The sequence below is a fragment of the Micromys minutus genome (assembly GCF_963924665.1).
Source record: "Micromys minutus genome assembly, chromosome: 12".
Taxonomy (NCBI): Eukaryota; Metazoa; Chordata; class Mammalia; order Rodentia; family Muridae; genus Micromys; species Micromys minutus.
In genome coordinates this window covers 2,007,873-2,021,425 of record NC_137981.1, presented here as the reverse complement: position 1 = coordinate 2,021,425, position 13,553 = coordinate 2,007,873, and the positions used below count along the sequence as shown (strand labels likewise).

Here is a 13,553-nt window from a genome sequence, read left to right as displayed (position 1 = left end):
AGAACAATCCAGCTAGAAAGTGGACATACAATATAAAGAGTGTCTTAGTGAAAAGGGTCGGGGGACTTTACATAAGAATGTGAGAAAATATTCAGCATTCGTAGTCCTTTGGGAAATGTAAATTAGGATTTATCACTACATATATTACAACAGATAAAATTCAGAAGCCACAGTATTAGAAGTTGCTGGGGATGAGAGAAAACAAACATCTAGAGAGGAAATGTAAAACATAACAGCCACTCTGGAAAACTGCTTGACAGTAGCTTAAAAGCCAAATATAAACTGTGTATGACTCAACAATCTTCCCTTACCTCTGAGCTCTTATCACAGAAAGATGAACAGACATAGTTACATGAAAATCTGCATGCTGGTACTCAGTGTAACTTAACTTTCAGAACGACAACTAACCTAGACACCCTTCAGTAAGTGGATAGGAAAAAAACATTCACACCACAAAGTGTTACCCAGTGACCACTGAGGGCTGTGTGCACACAGCAACCTGCATGGATCTTGAGGGTACCAATGTTGTCCAATAGTCAAACAGCACATTGTTCTCTGTAAATAGACTTCTCAAAGTCACAACATGATTGAGATGGAGTATAGATGAACAGAGGTGGAAGAGGCATGGGAGCAGTCAGGATATGTCTAGAACTGGCACAGGTTGGTTCTAGCACAATGGATTGCTCCACATCTCGAGCTTCCTATGCCTATATTAATCAATGAAGAAGATAAACCAGCATAGACACAAAAGTTTGTGTTAGTTGTTGGGAAAATAATACAACTAACCTTTTGAGAGTATCTACTCTATGCTAGGACTTTGCTAAGAATTTATTTTGAATTCTAAGGGGGGTGATGATAGGAATTGTTTAAAGCATTATTGTGACAACCTTCACAGGAGGCAACTAAGAACCCCAATCATTTCCCTTGAGTCAGATTATATAATGGAGACAGATTTGGGCTGGTCGTTTAGCTCTAGAGCTCTAGTTCTCACCACCACTCTCTTCTTCAGCCTTCATGGTTCTGAGGCAGGACGTCTGAGTAACTAGGGGCTTATGTTGGGATATTCACACCTTTCCATGGTGGAGCTGAATGCTTCCTGCCACTGTGACACTGTCTGTATGAGTGAGCTCTAGGTAGTATAGCTCTGCCCCACTATACAAGTGGTACTGAGGCTCATATATATATGTACCCACACAGAGACATGCACATGCACATTTTTAAAACTAAAAATAAATCTTAAGAAAAAGTGGTGTATCTTCTCTTTATATTATCACTTTAACAGCCCACAGCTCCTCTCAATTTTGCTACCCCAATCCACCCTCAGATTTTACCATGCTAACAAATATGGTTGAGAGTTGTGGGCATTTCCACATAGATGTAAGTACTCTGTTTTCCTGAGCCCTTGGCTGAAGGATCATATTCTGGTGATATGTTGGTATCTAAGGTCCAGCTCTCAGACCTGTCTGTGATCTTTAATCTCTAAGACTGTCCTCAAAACAAGCACAAATGCATTGAAAAGGCTGACAAATATAGTTGTGTAACTATAATAGGGGACTATGGACTAGGTTAAAGAATAGAGATAAAGAAAATGTGGCAGTTTGACAGAAGAACAAGTATATACATGGTTGTAGGAAGGGCAGATTGGAAGGGAGGGTGGGATCACACTATAAGAGTTTTCAGATGATGTGGGGAAAGGTAATTATGTCCTCACTGTTGAAAGCACACTGCTGCTACTTCGTCTTCACCTACATGTGGCTCCCTCCAAATACAGAGGACCTCCTCCTTCTTCATCCATGCTTTCCCAGCAGAGGTGCTGGTATGAGGCAGTGGGAGTTACCACCTCGTGCTATTCCACACACTATTGAGTCTCATTCTCCTAGTGCTTTAACAAATAGTGTCTCCTACTTTTAAGTCCATCAGGGTTTGCTTCATCTCTCATAGAGTGAAGGGAGTGTTTCTACTTTCTTTTTCATCCATTTTCACTTAATCTGCTCCTTTATATCAGACATCTGCTCTGTCTCTACTCCGTTTATTATGGTCCATGCTGGAGTAACAGCTACACATATGACAAGAAAGAAAACAGGAAGGAAGAGAAGGAGGAAGGCAGGGAGGGAGGGAGGGAGGTGTAAATGAGTAAATGAATTCAGATTTAATTTCAGCTGGGGAATGGTAGTTGCTGTATTAAATTGGGAGGTCATTGATATGAAGGACTTAGGAAACCATTATTCTGATGGAACAATTCACAGTGACCTAGGTAAACACACTGACCATTTTGTGCCTGTTGTGCATTCCTTTATTAAGCCAGGAGCTGTAGTAAAAGATCTCCACACAGCTGATGCTCTCAGAAGCCATTTTAAGAAGATTCTTCATCATCTTATTTAATACATATAGGAGCCACAGCTTAGAGATGTTCACTTGCTTTTCCAGACCTGGGCCTGAAAGAAGCCTGAGCATTCCTCCCAGCTCATCTCAGAACTCCACAGCCTATGACCTGCCTCCCTGCAAGAGAATTCCCAGCTCTCTGCAGTCAGCCTCTAATTCCTGTGGGATGAGAAAGGGGTGGTAAAGGGCTCCACACTGTGCTCTCTGGAAGCCACAGAGCTCCTTTGAGGCAGGCTGTGTGTGCATGCCATTCCATTTTGGTCTCCAGGAGAATAATTCTACATGCTTCTAATTTATAAATTAGCCAACAATAGAGTCGTTTCATGTAAGAATTATGAACTCCTTAAAATAAAGTCAAAAGTTGACGTATGAGTTTCTAGAGATACTCTTTTCGGACCTTCAGAGGTTCGTTTGGAGCTTGAGTACCACTAAGAAAAGTTGACTTAGGAGTTGTAAGTCTGTCTATAACAACAGCAGGGACAGCTACAAGTTTACATTGTTCACAAATACTAGCTTGAACTAGGTACTAATACCTTCCATTGTCACAGCAGCCCCCTGAGATAGGCTTATCTGCCAAATGAGGAACTGGAACCTCCCAGATGTTGAATCTGTCTTAGTTTAAGCCACAGGACCAGGAATTAAGTCTAGGCTGCAGAGTTCCAGAATCTATGTCCTGTCATTTCTTGATGTATAAATAGGGAATTGAAGATTTCACATCACTAGGCTCAAGATAAAAGTCAGAGTTGCTAAAATGTTCCACCTTGGCAACTGCATCCCTGGGTCAAGTTCATCTCCATACACATGACAAACTTGTGCCAGGTACAGGATCTGTCATTTCTCTCCCAGCCTCTCCTTTAATACTCATTAAGCAGGCCTGTTAATGTCAATAGTATAATATTACTTAGAAGAAAAACTCAATTCACAATTGATGTCCTTGAATCTGACATAGCTGTTTTGTATAAATGTATATACGTATATATTTTTACAAACTAACTCCTGTTTGCTCACCTTAATGAATGAAACCAACACTGACAGTAGCCAGGGGATAGCAGTGGCCTAAGCCAATGCTAAGAACACATGCTTATTTTTGTCTTAGGTGAAATGTATAACCTTTGGATAGTCTTCTTCAACAAATGTTAATGCCAATGGTTGAAAATCATGTAGAACAATGTTTCTCAATCTTAGGGTCACAGCCTTTTGTAGGACTGAACAACTTTTTTACAGGGGTTGCTTGAGATCATTAAAAAAAACAGATATTTGTATTATAATCCACAAAATTAGCAAAATAGAGTAGCAACAAAAATATTTTGTGGCAGGCATTACTACAGCAAGAGAAACTATACTAAAAGATTGGAGCATTAGGAAGGTTGGGAACCAGTGAGTTAGAAGAATCCTGACTTCTACACTCATCTCAGTGCATTCTGACCCACACCATTAGAGAGTTCATACCAAATGCTCCTAAGAGGTCTTAAACACTATAGTTATATAATACTGTCATTGTGTGGTAAGAGGTGTGATAAATTAGATTTTCTGCCCATCCTCAACAGCAGTTACCGTTTTTGGAAAGGAGGCTTTTGACTAACCTGCTGTGTGTCTTCCTTCCATTAATGGCCAGTCTGCTTTGAGCCAGGCCACTAAAGAGTGTGAGTATTCCAACATCAACCTGAAAACTTGAATCAATATAAACATGGTACCTTAGTCACTGAAATCACCCAGAAAAGAAATATCATTAGTTCCTCGAATTGTCCAATTTCCTGACAATGGCTGGGCAATCACTCTGCCAAATTTAACAACAATGTTTATAATAAGATGAATGGGGGTTGGTTCCTGGGCCGTCCCTGGTGCCTTGTTTCCTTTTTCACTGTTACTGCCTTAGCAGAATTCATTGCTTGTGACTCAGAGCTACCACACTGGGTCCCACAAATCTCTCTTGCTTCCAGTGTGCAAACTGGCTCAGATGATGTGCTCCCCTCTGAATATTCCTGTTGCCATCATTCTAGCCCCAAACCAAGCCCTGATTTAGGAGGTCCTTATAGAATAGGATCATCGGTCTAATCCGTCATTGGCTCTGCCTTAAACTACTGAAATAACATGTCTTTTTTATGGGGACTTGATTGAGGATGTATGTTTGTTTTCAATGGATTATATAATGACTACTTTGAAAAGATTCTCACTCATGTAAATAATATATACTTTACTTATTTTTTGGTGCCAATTTAAGTAGTTTTATTATTCCATATTACTTGTTTCGGGTCCCTGTGAAACAATGCTATACCCTCTACCTGGACTGACTTAATCTAGTTCTTCAATGGTGGGGCCTGAAGAAGCACCACCAGATGGAGGAGCTCCACCACCAGGGAAGACACCAGGCATTCCTCCAGGCATGCCACCAGCACTCTGGTACAGCTTGGGAATGATAGGATTGCAGACATTCTCCAGGTCTTTCTGCTGATGCTCAAATTCTTCCTTCTCTGCAGTCTGGTCCTTATCCAGCCAGCTGATGGTTTCATTGCACTTGTCAAGAATCTTCTGTTTGTCCTCCTCATGGATCTTGCCTTGATATTTCTTATCTTCAAGGACTATTCTATAAGGACCTCCTAAATTGGCTTTCATGTTGAAGGCGTAAGACTCCAGTGAATTCTTAGAGGATACCTTATCTCTCTGCTTCTCATCCTCAGCCTTGTACTTCTCAGCATCTTGGAGCATGCGCTCAATATCCTCCTGACTCACGCGGCCCTTGTCATTGGTGATGGTGATCTTGTTCTCCTTTCCTGTGCTCTTATCTACAGCAGAAACACTGAGGATGCCATTGGCATCAATGTCAAAAGTAACCTCAATCTGAGGAACCCCTCGGGGAGCTGGAGGTATGCCTGTGAGCACAAACTTTCCTAGCAGGTTGTTGTCCTTGGTCATGGCCCTTTCACCTTCATACACCTGGATGAGTATACCAGGCTGGTTGTCAGAGTAGGTGGTGAAAGTCTGTGTCTGCTTGGTGGGAATGGTGGTATTGTGCTTGATGAGGACAGTCATGACTCCACCAGCAGTCTCAATACCAAGGGACAGAGGAGTGACATCCAAGAGCAGCAGATCCTAAACATTCTCAGACTTGTCTCCAGATAGAATGGCTGCCTGGACAGCTGCACCATTGGCAACAGCTTCATCTGGGTTAATGCTCTTATTTAGTTAGTTCTTTTCCAATGAAGAAGTCTTGCAGAAGTTTCTGAATCTTAGGGATTCTGGCAGAACCACTCACCAAGACAATATCATGGATCTGTGACTTGTCTAGTTTGGCATCTTGAAGGGCCTTCTCCACAGTGTCCAGTGTGCCATGGAACAGGTCAGCATTCAACTCCTCAAATCGATCACGGGTAATGGAGGTATAGAAGTCAATTCCCTCATAGAGAGAATCAATCTCAATACTGACCTGGGTGCTGGAGGATAGTGTGTGCTTGGCCTGCTCACACGCAGTGTGGAGACACCGGACAGCTCTCTTGTTCTCGCTGATGTCCTTCTTGTGCTTCCGCTTAACCTCACAAATGCCTGAGAGCTGGCTCCGCGTTCAATGAGACCACTTTACTTATTTTTAAGAAAACTTTGCTGTGTAGACTTTAGCTATGCAACATGAATATCATTGAATATAAATAGATATATATTAAAATAATTTCTATAGTAAAAAATTAAAATGTATATCAGTATACATAGTTATGCATGTTTTTCTTTGTTTTGTCGCAAAGGGTATTAAAAAATCTCATTACTTATCAGGAATCCTACATCTAATGCAATTTAACTTGCATACCTGCAGATACTCCATGAGTTCAGGAAAGTAGGGATCAAAGATATTTTTTGAAGTTCTAATCTGTGGCTGTTTTTATTTCGTTTGTTTTGTTGATATGATATGTATTGTGCAATACATTATTATATGATGTATATAAAATATATTTTATATAAATATAATTTTAAAACAAAATAGATATGGTTATGAGACAAGTGAGAACAAACAAAAGCAAATACTTTGTTCTTATCATCATTCTCTGCATCATTTTGTATGACAAATATTTATATCATGTTCATAAATAGGTCTTATATGTTATCTAGTAAAAACAAACAGCATGTAGGGAAATTTCTGTCAGTGTACGCTCTGGACTGTTTTATTTAAAGACTTAAAGCATGCACAGCTTAATTGTACTATCCAGCAAGGCTGTGGGACCAGTCTCCATGCTGACTCTCCAGAGGCGCTCATCCTCCAAGCTTCAAGTCCTCTGTTCCACATCTACCCACTGCTGCCTCCACTTCCACAGTCTTATGATCTACTGGCTCATTCTCCAGCTCTATGTTTTAGTTGTTTTTTTTTTTTTTTTTTTTTTTAAATCTCAAGCACAAGTGAGATACAGATGATTCGGTTTTCTTTGTGTCCCTGCATTATGTTGTTTCAGCAGAAGGGCTTCAGGGTCATCTATAGCACTGTGCCAAAAGCCAGTGCTGCTTTTACTGAGTGAATAGTATTCTACTGTATGTATGTCTTCACAAGCCACATATTGCAAAATTTGTAATTAGCCTCAAGTTTGATTAGCTTAATGAGGTGGTGATTACCAAGGTCATGTGATCTTGTGACCTGTTAGGTAGACCTCTGCAAGATACAGTAGTTTACTTCGTAGCTTGGTTCATTGTATTCAATTCTAGAAAAGGGTGTCATTCTTTCTGTGCTTCATTCTGGAATAAACATGTGCTCCCTTAAGTTGTAAGAAAATTAGAAACATCTAAATGATGAGTCAAATTAATTCTACCAGTTTTTCTGCCAGTGCTCTTGGCTACCTTGTCCCTTGCTTTACACTTTCTAAATCAAGACAAAGAGAAAATATAAAAGCTTGCATACCATAAAAAAGAGGAAAATGTGGGAGGGGGGAATCCAGTGAGAAATATGATCAAATTTGGATCCTAATGAGTTCTATGTAGTCCAGATATCTGACTTTGTTGAATTTATATATAAAAGTAAAATTGAAATAATGAAAATCTATTCGTTGCATACTAAGGGAAGATAATCTTCAGTGGAAAGCTTTTGCAGTAATAGTCAAAGCATGGCAAGATTGAATCATTACACATCACAAAATGGTTGTGGCATAGCTTTCAGTTAGGAATTCAAAGCACATGCTCTTTCCTAGAGGTAAATATCACCACAGATTCAAAATGTGGCACAGAAATGTGAAGATACTCACCTGTACACATGACTTTCAACAATGTGCAATGAGTCCTTCCTGACAGCATTTATCTAATGTTCCAACCTACCAGTCAAGCAGTCTGACACGTCATGCGTGACAGCTGTCACTTCGTGCGTTTCATCACTGCTTTGAGTACCTGGTTGTTGTCACACCATCAAGCATCCTTCTTTCTTCATTTCCCCCTATGTCTTTGATTCTCTTCTGTTAAGTAGCCCATTCCTGGCTCTGTTAGAGGAGAAAATATATCATTATGCAGCAGTGATTTTTTTTAAAGGTACCTTTGAGGAATATAATTGTAAGCCTGGGGGTTGATGGCACGTGCCTTTAATTGTGTGTATTTTAATTCACTTACAAAGGAGAAGCATGAAGATTCCCCAAGTCTGAGGCCAGCCTGGTCTGCAGAGTGAGTTCCAGGACAACCAGGGATACACAGAGATGTGTGTGTGTGTGTGTGTGTGTGTGTGTGTGTGTGTGTATGTGTGTGTGTGAGAGAGAGAGAGAGAGAGAGAGAGAGAGAGACAGAGACAGAGACAGAGACAGAGACAGAGACAGAGTGAGAATACAATATGCAGAAATTACTTAGATAAACCTTTTAAAATGATGAAAATATTAAATTCTGTTAAGTAAATTTACTTACAAACCTACATAGAACATAACATAGAATGCCATCAACGTGAAGATTAGCCGAGAATTAAGTATAAATTTAGTTACTTCTGGATGATTTAAAAATTTTTCTCAGATTTATTTAATTTTATGTGTTTGAATATCTACATGTATGTAGTGTGCACTATGCAAATGTGTGGGACCCACAGAGTCAGAGGAATGTATCAAACCTCTAGAACTGAAATTACTGGTGGTTGTGAGCCATCTTCAGATGCTGAGAACCAATACTGGGTCATCTGCAAGGGCAGCAAGTGCCCTTGAACACTGAACCAGAGTCATGATTGGTTTTGTTATCACATTTTGGACAGTTACTATTGTGTGCCCATGTATATGTGTGCATGAACCAGAACACATGGTTGAGGTCAACTTGTGGCAAGCATATTATTACCCTTTAGTGCCATGTGAGTCCTGGGGATGGACTTCAGGCTGTCAGGCTTGGTTATATGCACCTTCACCCACTGTGTTATATCGATGCCCCCACAGGTGTCTATAGAATACTCAAATAATTTTTCTGATTCTATTTCCACAAGTTAGATACTTTGTCTGTATCTTGATATTCCTTGAATGTTGGGTTCTTTTTCCTGGTATTTTTGTTAGCACAAAGAATAAAATTTGCCCAATCTTAACCTTTATGCCAAGCCCTTCTATGTGTCTCATCACTTTCTTTAAAAGCAAATTTTAGAGGTAAAATCCATTGGAGAGATGCACCTGACTAGACAGGTAATTAGGGAAAGCCACCACCATCATTACTAAGTTACAATCTCTAGAGGGACATGAAAGCTTGTCCTGTCTCTTTAACAGAACAAGTTATTAATCCCCTTAACAATTTGTCCTCTTTGACTAGAATTATTTCATAAATTTTTGCTTGGTAAAATACTTCTAAAGGGAGACTTAAGCCTTAATGCACAGATTATGGAAATGAAGTTCATTAAGCAGAGGGCGAGATTTCTAGAAAGCCACAGTGCTGCTTCACAACATGTAACCCCATTAAAGGCTTCGTCTGAATGTTTATTCATTGAGCAGTAAACGTTTATTATTATACGTTTTATTGAAACATAAATTAAAGAATGGTAATTAGGTTCAGGGCAAATAGTAAAGCTGTGTGAATCTGGCACAAAATGAGTAAGACAAGGAAAAATGTCCCTGTTTCATTTGCATCCAATTCCTTTATTGTAACCTTAACAGAAAGATAGAGGAGAGACTAACTATTTAGATTAATGTTTTGATATGGCATGCAAAGCAATTGTACATGTTTTGGTATTCTGTCTACTAAAGAGAGAGTTAATCTCTGAAGAAACAAGCTGGTTTTTTGTTTGTTTGTTTGTTTGTTTGTTTTTTTTAGCTGTTAGGAAAGTCAGTGCTGAGCAATGAGTAGGCTTCTTGGCAGTCCATGATTGTATGAAATATATAAATATACATATATATATATTCCATAGGAAGAACTGGAATCCACATTAATAGCATCAGAAGGTCCTTGGAGTGTCTAAAAGCATCAGAGAGCCCTAGAGAATCTGAAGCCATTTTGGAAGGGCTCTTGAAAAACTAGGGCAGGTGGAAAAAGGGGGATGAGGAAGGCATTTCACAGGGAAGACATTTTAACTTTAATTACTAAAACTCAAAACCGTCAGAAATATGATGATTACAATGTCATGTGATCAAGTCATATTCTCTGGATTTTTTTTGTTTGTTTTTGATATTTACTTACATTTCAAATGTTATCCCCTTTCCTGGTTTCCCCTCTGGAATCCCCCATCCCAACCCCCCTTCCCTGCCTCTATAACAGTGTTTCCTTCACTCCCCCATCACCCACTCCCTTTCACCTCCCCACCCTGACATTTCCCTACACTGGGGCATTGAGCTTTCTCGGGGCCAAGGGCCCCTCCTCTCCTTGATGCTCGACAAGGCCATCTTCTGCTACATATGCTGCTAGAGCCATGAGTCCCTCCATGTGCACTCTTTGGTTGGTGGTTTAGTCTCTGGGAGCTCTGGGGGAGTCTGACTGGTTGATGTTGTTCTTCCTATGGGGTTGAAAACCCCTTCAGCTCCTTTGGTCCTTTTTCTAACTCTTTCATTGGGGATCTCATTCTCTGTCCAATGGTTTGTTGAGACTGTATTTCTCAGGCTCTGATAGAGCCTCTCAGGAGACAGCTATATCAGGCCCCTGTCAGTGTGCACTTCTTGAAATTCACAATATTGTCTGTGTTTGGTGACTGTATATGGGATGGCTCTCTGGGTAGGGCAGTCTCTGAACAGCCATTCTTTCAGTCTCTGCTCCACACTTTGTCTCTGTATTTCCTTCTGTGAATATTTTGTCCCCCTTCTAAGAAGTACTGAATCATCTACTCTTTGGTCTTCCAAGCTCTTAAGCTTCAAGTAGTCTGTGGATTATATCTTAGATATTCTGAGCTTCACTGCATAATGTTAACACTCAGACCTGGACCCTCCCCTAAAGTGAACAGAACATATTACCAATGAGGACTGTGAGTTCATGTGTTCTGGCTGAACAGGGATACTCTTTAAAATTGTTTTCTCAGATTCACCTCTGTTGTCACAGAAGCATGACCCAATAGGTATACATGTATGTATTTACATGTGTCTAAGCATAGTTCCTGGTGTATGGTATTCCCACATCAATAATAGCTAATAAAAGTAAAAATAATTTTGAATGGTAGATAGATGGATATATAATTTTCCTATGCATGTATAAATGAAGGTTCAATGTTTCAACTATGTACCTCTCTATAAAGAGGGAAAACACATATTTGATTAATTCATTTAACAGCTTGTCCAAGAACCCAATCTTTCTATATGCAAAACCTACCTCATTTGCATCATTCAGTTGCCTGTCTCAAAGTAGCAAGTGATTCACCATGTTTTTATCACTCCTAATACACATGCCCCCCCCCCCACACACACACCTCATCATAAAATAAAAAGAGCCTGGGCCTTTTTTGAGATAGGCAAGGGTTTGGCAGGAGGTTCCAGATCTACAATAATTTGAGAGTTAGAATACACTGGAAGAAGACAAGCAAGTGATAAACCGGAGGCAAGAAAGGAGACTTAATTTCCTCACGCCCAGATGTTTCTCTCCACATGGTACTATCTTTACCACTGCATGTCCCTTTAATATGCTTGGGGAAAGATAGTAGAAAATGACACTGGCAATACAGTTGTCTCTCAGTGTCACCATGAGAATCTGTTACCAAACAGTAGGGACATTTTCATATTGTTCTGCCTATTGCAGTGAAAATTTAAGCAAAGGGATAGAATGTTCTCCTAACACCTGCTTTCCTAATTGATAATAATTACACTGAACACTCGCCCCCCCAGCACGTAGGTCTTAATCAAAATGGGTACATTCTCATGAAGGCACATTACTTCCTCATAAGCTGTATTACCATCTTATTGACACATTAAAAGAGGACAGGTGACTGAACATGTCTGCCTCTCGATGAGAAGCCCTTATACCATTCGGTCAGTTTTCTCCTTTATGGACAGAACTTATATCTTACAAACTAATGTTAGAAAGGGACCCTTTTCTATCCTATTTGGAGATTGGGAGAAATGGTTGGAAAAGTTGGTATACTTTTTAAGAAGTTTCTTTTGTTTTGCTTTGTCTTAGATTTCAGTAGAAGGGCTTCTTGGATAAAAAAAAAAGAAAGAAAGAAAGAAAGAAATGATCTCCCTAAGTTTAGCGAGTACACCTTCAAGGCATCTCCTGCTAGGCATTGCTTAGGATGGTGATAAATGGCTTGTGCTTATGCTAGCAAAGATAGGGGAAACTGATTGGCAACATAGATGCAATGACACTTGCTCCTATTTGTTCAGGACTCTGGACATCTGTTCTCATGGAAAAGCAGTGAAAAAAGAGCCTGCCAGTCATTCATACCTCCTGAGCTTGAAGTCAAAAGGCAATGACAGGTTGGCAAGCTCTCAGACTTGGGTGACTCTATACAGCATCTCATTCCCTTGCCTTGCTTTTATGTGGCTTGAAAAGACCTTGATTTTTAGAAAATCTGAAATTTAAAACCGTCTGGTTGCTAAAAGCTCCTTTAAATGCTCATTGTGGCTCAGAGCAATACATCATCACGTCCAGGGTGCTCAGATGATGTACAGAGCCCATAGATCAAGAAAGTGCCATCCCTCTCATGATATATGATTATAACTCACCATTGGAGCACAGCTGGTGATGTATGGCTTAAAAACACAATTGTTAAGCCACAAAACTCTATAGGGTCTCCACAAATCTGGTGAGGCTTTTATGTTTGCTTCTTTTATTTTTAACTGAATTGATTCTGCATCCTTTTTCTTTAAGTTTCTCAACTTGACTGGGACAGTTTGAACACATGGAAAACTCTCTGTTCCATGCTTTGTTAAAGGCAGCCCAGCTGCCCAAGAGTCACCAATATTCTCAGTGAAAGAACTCTGGGCAACAGAACTCAGAAGCCATCTGTATGCCTTCATGTCTGTCTACCTTTGAGTTTTGACAGCTCACTGCTTTGCCTCCTCAATTGGTTGTGCTAAGATGTCCTCTAAGCTCTGTGAACGACATCATTTCTAGTGACATTTATTTTTCAATGACATGGTTCTCAGTGATGTCATGCTGACCCTAGCTACAGTGGTAGAAGATGAGGCAAATCCAGTCATATCAAAAGCATAAACTTTAAAAATAGTGACAACCCAGAGTAGAATACATTCACTTCAACTCGCTGCAGAATAAGGCTTCTGGCTTACAGTAGAATCACGTTGTTCCTCGTGTCTTCAAAGGCACTGCAATGTGATATAGTCATTCCTAGGATGTGTTAACTATTTACAGTGTGACAGTATTGGCCTAAACATGATAACAACATGCATTCCTATATTATGGGCAATAATTTCATGAGTCTGCTAGTTTATGGACACTTGATAGATGTGGGAAGATAACATGAGTTTAAACAGCAAAGCACTTCATGTTCTGAGAAGGACAAGGCATACCTGGACCCTGGTATCATCTCTAGAGACTATAACCCAAGCCCTACTGTGTGGAGCTTCTCCATTTCTTAGATCTGAGAAAGATGGGATGGGATAACATGGAAAAAACCCTGGAGGACAAGTCAAGGCCTACAGTTGTAGTCCTGGGTCTACCATTGGGTTGCTATTGGTCTTCCAAGAGCTCTTCTCCTGTTCTAGAAAATGGAGGAATTAGATTGTCTGACTCTCTAATGTCTTCTAATTTATATTAGTATTTTTTAATATTTTGGTTTTAGAAATAGGTTCTTTTTTTCAGTTGATGACAGAAAGAGCTAACAGTTT

General features: G+C 39.9%; 1 protein-coding gene and 1 pseudogene across 5 annotated transcripts in view; one reads left to right on the top strand and one right to left on the bottom strand.

Moving 5' to 3' along the window:
* The window catches only part of FHIT (fragile histidine triad diadenosine triphosphatase), a 1,443,778-nt gene that overhangs the window by 1,227,253 nt on the left and 202,972 nt on the right, over positions 1–13,553 (top strand). The window lies entirely within an intron of this gene.
* Positions 4,675–6,193, bottom strand: LOC308427975 (heat shock cognate 71 kDa protein-like; annotated as a pseudogene). The gene is made up of 2 exons: positions 6,179–6,193; positions 4,675–5,929 (listed from the first exon to the last, which is right to left on the bottom strand). The product of its transcript is annotated as a heat shock cognate 71 kDa protein-like (transcript).